Source organism: Stylophora pistillata, chromosome 3 (assembly GCF_964205215.1).
Source record: "Stylophora pistillata chromosome 3, jaStyPist1.2, whole genome shotgun sequence".
In the NCBI taxonomy this organism is placed as follows: Eukaryota; Metazoa; Cnidaria; class Anthozoa; order Scleractinia; family Pocilloporidae; genus Stylophora; species Stylophora pistillata.
The window spans coordinates 36,468,465-36,477,544 of NC_142521.1; the positions used below are offsets into that span (position 1 = coordinate 36,468,465).

Genomic DNA, 9,080 nt, shown 5'->3' on the forward strand with positions numbered 1-9,080 from the left:
ATCAGAACGCAAAAAGAATCTGTTAGGTCATTAGTTTGATAAAAAGGAGCATTGATTCTACATATGACCTTTGGCGCGAAGAAAGAAAATCGCGTAGAGTAGTCTGTACTAAAACTCTCTTGTTGAGGAGACGGTCTAAACTGGGAGAGCTGAAACATTGGAGGGAGCTAACCCTTCTTACCCCACAACCCATTTTTCATTCTTCACAAGAAAAGCAGACTTTGAGAGAAAAGGGCGGAAAAATGATTTTTGTGAGCTTATATCAGTTCACAGGCAGCGTTGTGCAGTGAAGTAGGCTTCTTTTTATTCTTTACATTGTTGATGCTTGAAACTGAAAATTGCTACAAAATCGTTCGTGATCCGAGAAGAGTTAAAGTCGATACACAGTGTTACAGGCTTAAATGCTTGTTTTTGTAAATAGAAATTTGGCTTGGCTTGTTTTAATAAATGTTTTCACCATTTGACTCTAACTTTTAATTATTTATTAAAGAACATTGTCTCCATTGCTAAACAAAGTTCAGCTGGTATGAGAGTGTTTTACAAGGACAATGGATACGACCTCTATCCTTGTTGCTCGGACCCTAAATCACATTGAAATTTCTTTGTTAAAGTTATTTTACAGCTGAATGCATTGCGCGCTGAGGAATATTTGAGCCCAGATTTTGAATTTAAGAGAACTATTGCTCGACATGGGTACCTTTAGGGTGTGAAGAAAAACTGAGTAATTTTCATGGTTTTATATTGGCTTCATTTCCCTTCAATTCATAGCAGAATCTGACGGAATATTTATGTCTTTTGCATTCGACCAACTGACCGACCTTTGTAATGTTCTTTTTGATGTTTTCCTGTTGTTTGTTTTTTTCTTTGTGTTTTGCCTTTAAATAAGCTTTTGGTATTTCATTCCACTAGCTGTCTATCTACCCTTTAATTTTCCTCCGCTGAACTATTCGATCAGGAGGCACTAAGAGTCACCTTAGTATCCTCTCTTCTTTATTGCTGTGCTATTAATTACATCAAGTTTTGAGGGGAAGAAACAAACGAAAAAGGCAAAAGAGAGAGAGAGAGGAAGAAAGAGGCTGTCAAAAGATTGTAAGCAGTCTCTTACCTCTCGATCTTTGTCTCCCTTTTTTTTTCGCTCGTGCGCCACAAAATAATATCCCAAACATCTATCACATCCCTTGTGCACAGAGTCTACAGTAGCCTAGATTTCGGGCTAAATTTCTCCGAAAGGGAATTTTGTTTGCGCGTACTAGTTAGTAATTAGAAGAAACGACTAAGGTATTTTTTTTCAAATTGGTATTATGGACAACATACAAGTTTCAGTTTATCTATAATCAAGAACATGTCCATTGACATAAAACGGAGGATATGACTTTTAGGTGGTTAATTCTTTGCAAATAGCATTAATCTAGACACAGATAGAATGCAACCACTTAAAAGTCGAACCAATGTCCTTGATAAGGATCGACTTTAAAGGCCTTACACGACGCTACACTTTGATAGGGTGCTAGGGAACCCGCCCAAGACCGGTAACATTTGCAGCGCTCAATCAAAGAGTCCCGGGTTTTCAACTTGCTGTTGTCGGCTGTGATTGAGTAGCAGCTGTTGTCTCAAGCCTTTCAATGTCTTTTCCATGCCTTCATTTGATTTCTGCATGTGTGCAAAAATTATCAAATGTCTCAGTCGCTCAGAATGAATTTCTGGTGAGAAAAACTAATTTAAAAATAAGATCTATTCTTGCTGGTGTGAATCAACTAAAGATACATTTTAAGGTAACTGTAAATGACAAGGTTTTTATGAGGTAATATTCTTATAACATAGAAATTATGGAATGATAAATTTAATTTGGCGCATCACAAAATGAAGAGAGAAGGAGCTGGCAGAAAGGAAGGCCCCAGCACCAGGACTCATTCAGACAAGATGCCACCTCGGGTAACTCGAGTGATGACCTTCTCTGCTACCAAAATGGAAGTTGCTTAAGTAACCTGGTGTGAATTTTTCTCACGCTTTTATCAAAGGCTTAGTTTTCTATGTCTTTCTTTGGAATTGGCTATAATTGATCGTCCTAAAATTCGTGTGTTTCTATTCCTTGGAACAAAGGTGTGACTATTCAGCGCTTCCGTCGGAGTCAGCTTAACTCAGCAATAGAATTCAATGGTCCTGTTCGTTCACTTTTTGTGAACTGGAAAACTGGAAATCGTCAAATGGTGGATTTGACGATAGTAGATTATTTATGATGTGGTATTAATGTCAGTGTCTCAGCAACTGCGCACACACCCCTCGCTTAACAGACATTAGTCCCAACTCGTTATTATTTGACTGTCGTTGGTCAAGGGAGGGGTATGTGTGCAGTTTGTCAGATACTGACACTGGTTCAAAATGTCTTACTTCCTTCTGGCGCTGGCGATTTTCTTGTTTTAAACGCTCGTATTTTTCCTAGAAAAAAGGATAAAAATTCAAATCAACATAGGCTTTGTCCAGCAGATGATAATATTCTATTGCATGTAAAAATAATAAATCTTATTATCCAACTACACTTCTTAGAGTACAAATAACGCCCTAGACGAGTACAAATATCACGCGCTACTTGTACTCTAGAGTACTGGTTAAACAGGTTTTCTCGCATTGCGCAAGCGAAGAATTGGATTGTAGTTACGAAAAAAAAAAAAAATTGCCGGACAATTTGAATCATATTTCCGACGACGAAGAGACAGAATGGCTGGCAAATATAGTTTATTAGATGAATCAAACTAATAAAAACAGCCAGACGACCAGGAAATTTCTTCATTTATTGAACAAAATAGAAACAGCAACACGACAACACGCCAATTCTGTTTCGCTTCGCATATTTCTGTCACGCACTCCCCGAAATAAATATCCGCGAAATTCGCCCGCACTGAAATAACAGTTTGGCCTGTTGGATAATAAATAACTTATTAGACGTTTTGTTGTGTAGTATCGCTGAGTATTTTACGAGCTCGTCAAAATACGGCACAACTCGTGAAAAAATACTGAGCGATACTACACAACAAAACGTCTAATGAGGTATATATATTCCATTCTTTTTGTCAAAAAACACAAAGAAAGGATGAATTGCGGTCAGCTTATGTTCTCTTAAAGCTTAGTGGATTGAGGTTTTTGAGAAATGGAATGCTATTATGCCATATATTTTTCCGCTCCTTTATTTTGCTGTAGAACATTAAAAAAAATTCCCATTTAGTTTCCCATTCCCTTTTTTCCCCTTTTTCCCTTTTTTCCCTTTTTTCCCTATTCCCAATTTGCCATTTCTCATTTTAAATTTCACTAATATCCGCTAAAAATAAATATGATCAGTACGTCGATTAAAGGTGTATCATCAGTACCTCAAGTTTTATCTTCTCTTGCTGTTGATAAGCTTTAGCTGCAATTTCTCGACTCAAATTCTCGTCGAAATCTTTTAATTGTTTCAGCACGCCTAAGTATTGCTGCATTTCTGTCATAAGTTCCTGGGATAAAAGTACAACTTTCACTTACAATCGTTGCTTTGTGTGTTGGTTTTCTTTACAGTAACTAACAGCTGTTATAGTCTCTTGAAACTACATAATGATTACTACAAGAATCGCAATGTACTTGTACGAAAGGAACTGCATTCAATGGATATCCATATCTTTTATTGTCCGTGAAATTATTAATGTCAAAAAATATGTAAGATACAGATGAGGAGGCTTCAAACTCATTCATTTTTCTCATTTCTGGTCTAACTTTTAATTTCAAATAAAAAGCATTTTTACCGGATGAAATTCGAAGAACACAGCAGCACAAATTTGTTTAGCTCCGGTGGCACGATCCTTATAATCCTGTTCAATCTTTTTGTATCCTGCTACGATGTCGCCGAACATGACTTTGGCGCCTTCCTTCCCGTGAAGCTGAGCGAGGATTGGGTCCAAGTGTTGTTTTTTGAGTTGCTTTAGGAGAGCGTTGCAAGCCTCTCGAGTGAACTGATCATTTTCAGTCTGCCACTTGAAATAATCTCTTTCAGCAAGCAACTGAGAAATAAAAAGGAGAAAAGACCTTTCACATCTATTGTGCGTAGATGCCTTTGCACAACTTGATTTCACTGCGTTCGAATTCCGACCAGGTACTCTTCCGTTTTTAAATATTTCATCATGATTTAAAACCTCTAGCCTTATTATTAGTAAAATCTTAAAAAGTTTGTCCCGTTACAACTATCGAAAATTTCAGTCATCCGTACAAAAAGGTTAGGACTGGGGAAAACAATGGACGAATTTTTCAAAAGTTCATGGGAAATTGTGTTCTTTTTTAGAGTACTGAATGAGGTATGTTTACGCAATATGTAAAAACTCCTTACCATCAGTTCGTTCAGGTACCTCTCGATTGTAACAGAGGATATTCCGATTGTTTCAATTTCTAACTGACCGATTGCTTGGTCAAGTGCAGTTTCATAATATTTACGAATGTCTTCGGAGTCACAAGGCAGCTGATTAGACAGTTTTGATTGCATGATGGCGCTATAGACATGCATGGCTGCGTGCGTTGCTTCAGAACATTTATCAGTTACCAATATGTCCCAGGCTGACTGGATATTAGGAATCACTCCGGGAGTGTTGATGGCCTTCACATAAAGTTCAACCAAAGCAGCCAGACCTGGAAATAGAGTGGTTATCGAGGGATTAAAAGTTGTCGGTGTACTGTAGACAAAAGGTTTAAAAAGTAATCTAAAAATGAAAACATAACATAGGATTGGGAACGATAATTCAAGAAGTATGCCGTAACCTAAGATTCCAGAAATTTTGCGTATCTCTCTAATATTTTCTTCAAAACTATTAATTTTTGAAAAATACATATAAATCTACGAGAAGTTACGTCTTGCTCCCTAACAGGAGATAGAAGTTGAAAGAAGATCCAATAATAAGCTTTACCTTGACCAGTCACCAGTTCTTCAAGAAGTACTCTTCAACAAGACCTTGAACTTTTCTATCTCAGAAAAGAACTCACTGTTGATGTGATTTCTGTTTCTGCTGATGTTTTTCATGACCTCCTCATTTGCAGACGGTGGAGGTAGTTTGAAGGCTTCGAAGCCAGGGAAGAAACGCAAAATACTTTCAGCGACTTGTTGGGTGTGGTCTGCCTGTTCCATTCCTTGATCCTTGAAAACCTTGTTGGATTTAAATGCAGTTGTAACAAGGAACCAGACAAAATTTCTGGGGAGGGAGGGAGGGTTTTGGAGGGAAGACGGTTTTCAGGGGGGACAGAGTGGGAAATCATGTTTATCATCAGTGTATAATAGAGGGACTGTAGAATATTGACTACCAATTAACTGCCAATGGGGGGGTTCATAAGAATATTAAACAGCCTTAGGGAGGATCAGGTAAATTTATTGCGACACAACCAAAATCCTTTGCCCCTCTCTACCCCCTCTCAGGGATAAACAATGAACGGTCCCTCATTGTTTGGTGTTTTGTCAAGGAATCTTTGCGAATCTAAGGGGACAAGGAAAAAGGCTAGCACGCCATCTTTTTTTAATCCTGAATGTGTACAGAGTTGAAATGTGCCTGCTTCTCGAAAAATTTATAACTGTTCACGAACCAATTTTATATGCGCCTCGCCGGGGATGGAGCAGTGTGATCAAGGTGACCTACTTAATCAGTCTCGTTCGTTTATGGGACAGGACCACGGTTCGGGTGTTGTCAAAATGTAAATAAACTTAGCAGATTTATTAATTACCATAAAGGATAAAGAGAGCTTTTGTCTCTTGTTTTGGTAGAGTCAAGAATATACTTAAGTTTAGACGACTTGTAATTAGATATATACATAGTTACAAAAATCAAACAGCTCATAAAATAATGAGAGTGGTTTATCCAAACGGCCTATTCCATTTCCGAAACCATTACACCTCCAAAAAGTTAAAAAAATGACCCTAACATCCAAAAAACAAAGCCATTTGCCCGAAGGCTCAGGTATATGATTGATAAAACAAACTTTAATCATGAACAAAGAGTACTTCATTGTTTTCAGTTTGTAGTAGAAGAACTGATATTTTTTGGAAGCGTTTGCCATGTCTGTCCAATGTTTCAAAATGAGTTGCCTTACCCTTGAAAGGAAGTACTCCTTAATGTCTCTGCAGTAGGGTGGAATGGACTGAGTAACATCCCTGAGGAGCCGGATGAAGAATGGAAAAGTCTTGTGGAAGAATTCTGTGTCGTCTTGAGGACCACTCGCACTCACACTGCCGTCGTCGAAGCGAAGTCTTTTTCGTTGGGGCAACTCCATGATAAAACTGCGCACGAAATGTTAAGAGATTTTCTCGTTTCATCTACCGCGCATGGTGGCTTTCTTTTTCTTGTTTGTTCACCTTAGTATCTTTTTTGGGCAAAAAATCCTTTAAGGTTCTTGTTTCACTTTTGCTTATTAAAAAAGCTCGACAAGGGTTTTTTTTAACGGGAAAATTTTGCCGGTGTAAGCTCGGCTACCATTCTGTGCTCGAGAAATAACGCGGACTTTTTCCAATTAAGCGCTCAGTAGAAGGTTTGTGTTCAAAAATCGGATCGTTCTTGTCGAGGTTGTGGAGTGCATATATTGTAGCTAGTTTTCATGAACAGGTTTCAACATCTAATTTAAAATAAGTTGTGAGAACGCCCCACGCTCACTAAAACCGTTTAAATATCATGCCTGCGTTTCACCAAACCCCGAAGCACACGTAGATGTATTCCCAGCTCATGAGCTCTCTGCACCCCACCCCACCCCGCTTATTTCCCCATCCTCAGATGTACTTGTTAAAGGATACTCCAATCCATGGAGATCATGTCTAGTGGGAACCCCTGCTGAGTTATAGATCGACACAGAGGCCAGCAAAACAGTGAGAGTAAATATCTGATTGTCATCCAAACCTCCTCTCATCACTGCATCAATTCCCTCAGAGTCTAACAAGATCACGATACATTCCTTGCCAGTTGAGTCCTGGAGACCCAAATAGAGAGTTTCAAATTGTGTGAGCTTTGGTGTGTGTAACGTAAATATGGAGATTATCATTGTTTTAGTCAAGCCAAAAATAGTCAAAATATATTTAAATTGAATATAGAATCCTTGTAACTGGTGTCGAAGGCAGTAATTAATCAATAAATGAGCAAAAGACGGTCGCAGCTATCAGAGAACATCGAGCGGTTGAGGTTACTTGCCAGTAACGAAACTGCGACCTACGGATGAACTTTTTCAGTTACCAGATTAATGCGTACTTACCTGCATTTTTCGTGGCACTATCCACATCCAGATTCCAACGGTTTCCGGATCAAAATGATGCCCGAGAGGGGACACTTCAGGTTGATCAAAAGTTTCACTCAGAATATACGACTTTCCTTTCCTGTATGGACCTGCAATCGACACAAGCGGAACCTACACGCAGGAGTTGAAATAAGACGTATTTTAGTTAACAATGCACTCCAGTAATTATGAATCACTGCTTGAAATTTCGGCTAAACAGTCACACCAAGTTATCATATCGGGATACATAGGAATTTACCAGCAGGAATCACAGGTAGCCCATGGCCAAATTCGATAGACGACTACTACCGGAACTGAAGCTGGGAACCATTAGAAATATAAGATTTGTGATAGTAAATTGGTTCATTTAAAAGCAGAATATATCAGGAGGTAAATAAAAAAGTGCATGTACCGTTCCTCTCTTCAGTCTTCTTTTTACCAAGTTTTTTGGTTGGTTATTAATTCCCTCATTTAGAATATACGTAAAGAAAAAAAACAGAGAATAAAAGCGGCCTAAATGGCCATAATAAGGTCAGACAATAAAGGACACGCATATGCGCACGCGAACTAAACAAGATAAGTTGCTGTCGAAACGTAATCTCCCAGTGCAATTTCATGCGAGTCCTGTTGTGTTATGAGATTGCAGGTTGGCAAGTGGTCATTACAAGGCCGGAAAGAAAGACACACCCACATGGATGCGCGTAAGAACGAGGCAAGATAAATTGTTGTTGAAACTTAATGTGTTATGAGATTGCAGGTCGGCAAGTGGCCATTACAAGGCCGGAAAGAAAGACACACCCACATGCATGCGCGTAAGAACGAGGCAAGATAAATTATTGTTGAAACTTAATGCAATCTCATACGAGTCCTGTTGTGTTACGAGATTGCGGGTTGCATGTATTCACATATCGAGCGTGGGATAACCTGTGCTTTGGTGAGTAAGGTGGGCTTTCCCCATTAGGGCTGCACGACTGCAAGTGCAAACTATTTGTAGCCGTAGCGAGTCGTGGCGGCAACTTTTGAAGTGTTTGTAGAATTTTTTTTCTAGGATTTTGAGTATCTGACTGCCAGAGCGGCCAGCTGAGGTTTTTAGAAAAGTAATTGATTGATTCTTGTAAGATACAATTGAATAATTAAATGAATAATGAAAAATGTTCTTCCTTCTTTGGAGCTCTTTCCCCCATTTACGTTGGAAGCGTTTATAAAACAAACAAACAAACTTTTATACTAAATCGCACACGGCTTCTTGTTGTGTTAACTTATTATCAAAGCGATAGAGTATTTTCTTTCTTGCTTCCGTTGAACTTTAACCGGACATATGTTCAGACAAAAGGGTGTATCGCCTGATTCCCGTTCTCTTGCATTCAGTTCGCCCAACTTGAAGTGTTTTATTCGATGTGATGTAGACGTTAGCGCATGTTTTGTAGAATAATTGATTCGTATTCTGAGATACTGCAACAGATGACGGAGATGAACTCTATCTCTGGTCCGAAATAGAAAATGTTGTTCAAAATTGCACTAGTTTCTTAACTGAAGAGCTTAGAAGTAATCTTATGTCTTGCCGTGCATGGGTACTGTACATATAATTTGTCACGCAATGTTCAACATGTACTCAGAGCGTCACGGAATGCTAAAACATCAGTATTTCGCTGAATATTTCTCTTTCTTTTTATGACTTAAAGGGCCATCTGTGGAATTTATAGCAAAACAATTACTACCACAAGTAACAATGAGATATTTTTAGAACATTCAAAACTTCCGGCTTGCGGTAAAGATTATCTTAACACGTGACTGACTTGCTTGAATGGAATGCACCAGCTGGG

General features: G+C 38.6%; 1 protein-coding gene and 1 pseudogene across 2 annotated transcripts in view; one reads left to right on the top strand and one right to left on the bottom strand.

Moving 5' to 3' along the window:
* The window catches only part of LOC148735887 (uncharacterized), an 11,673-nt gene extending 11,209 nt beyond the window's left edge, over nt 1-464 (top strand). The window contains exon 2 of the mRNA XM_088752711.1: nt 1-464. This exon is cut by the window's left edge and continues 5,701 nt beyond it. The gene's annotated coding sequence lies outside the window, so the exon portion shown is untranslated.
* The window catches only part of LOC148735885 (guanylate-binding protein 6-like), a 76,907-nt pseudogene that overhangs the window by 67,654 nt on the left and 173 nt on the right, over nt 1-9,080 (bottom strand). Inside the window, exons 2-10 of the transcript XR_015998631.1 lie at nt 7,237-7,389; nt 6,785-6,957; nt 6,091-6,277; nt 4,951-5,155; nt 4,864-4,873; nt 4,349-4,688; nt 3,771-4,025; nt 3,363-3,485; nt 2,389-2,436 (exon numbers count right to left, since the gene is read on the bottom strand). The product of XR_015998631.1 is annotated as a guanylate-binding protein 6-like (transcript). The remainder of the gene's footprint in view (nt 1-2,388; nt 2,437-3,362; nt 3,486-3,770; nt 4,026-4,348; nt 4,689-4,863; nt 4,874-4,950; nt 5,156-6,090; nt 6,278-6,784; nt 6,958-7,236; nt 7,390-9,080) is intronic.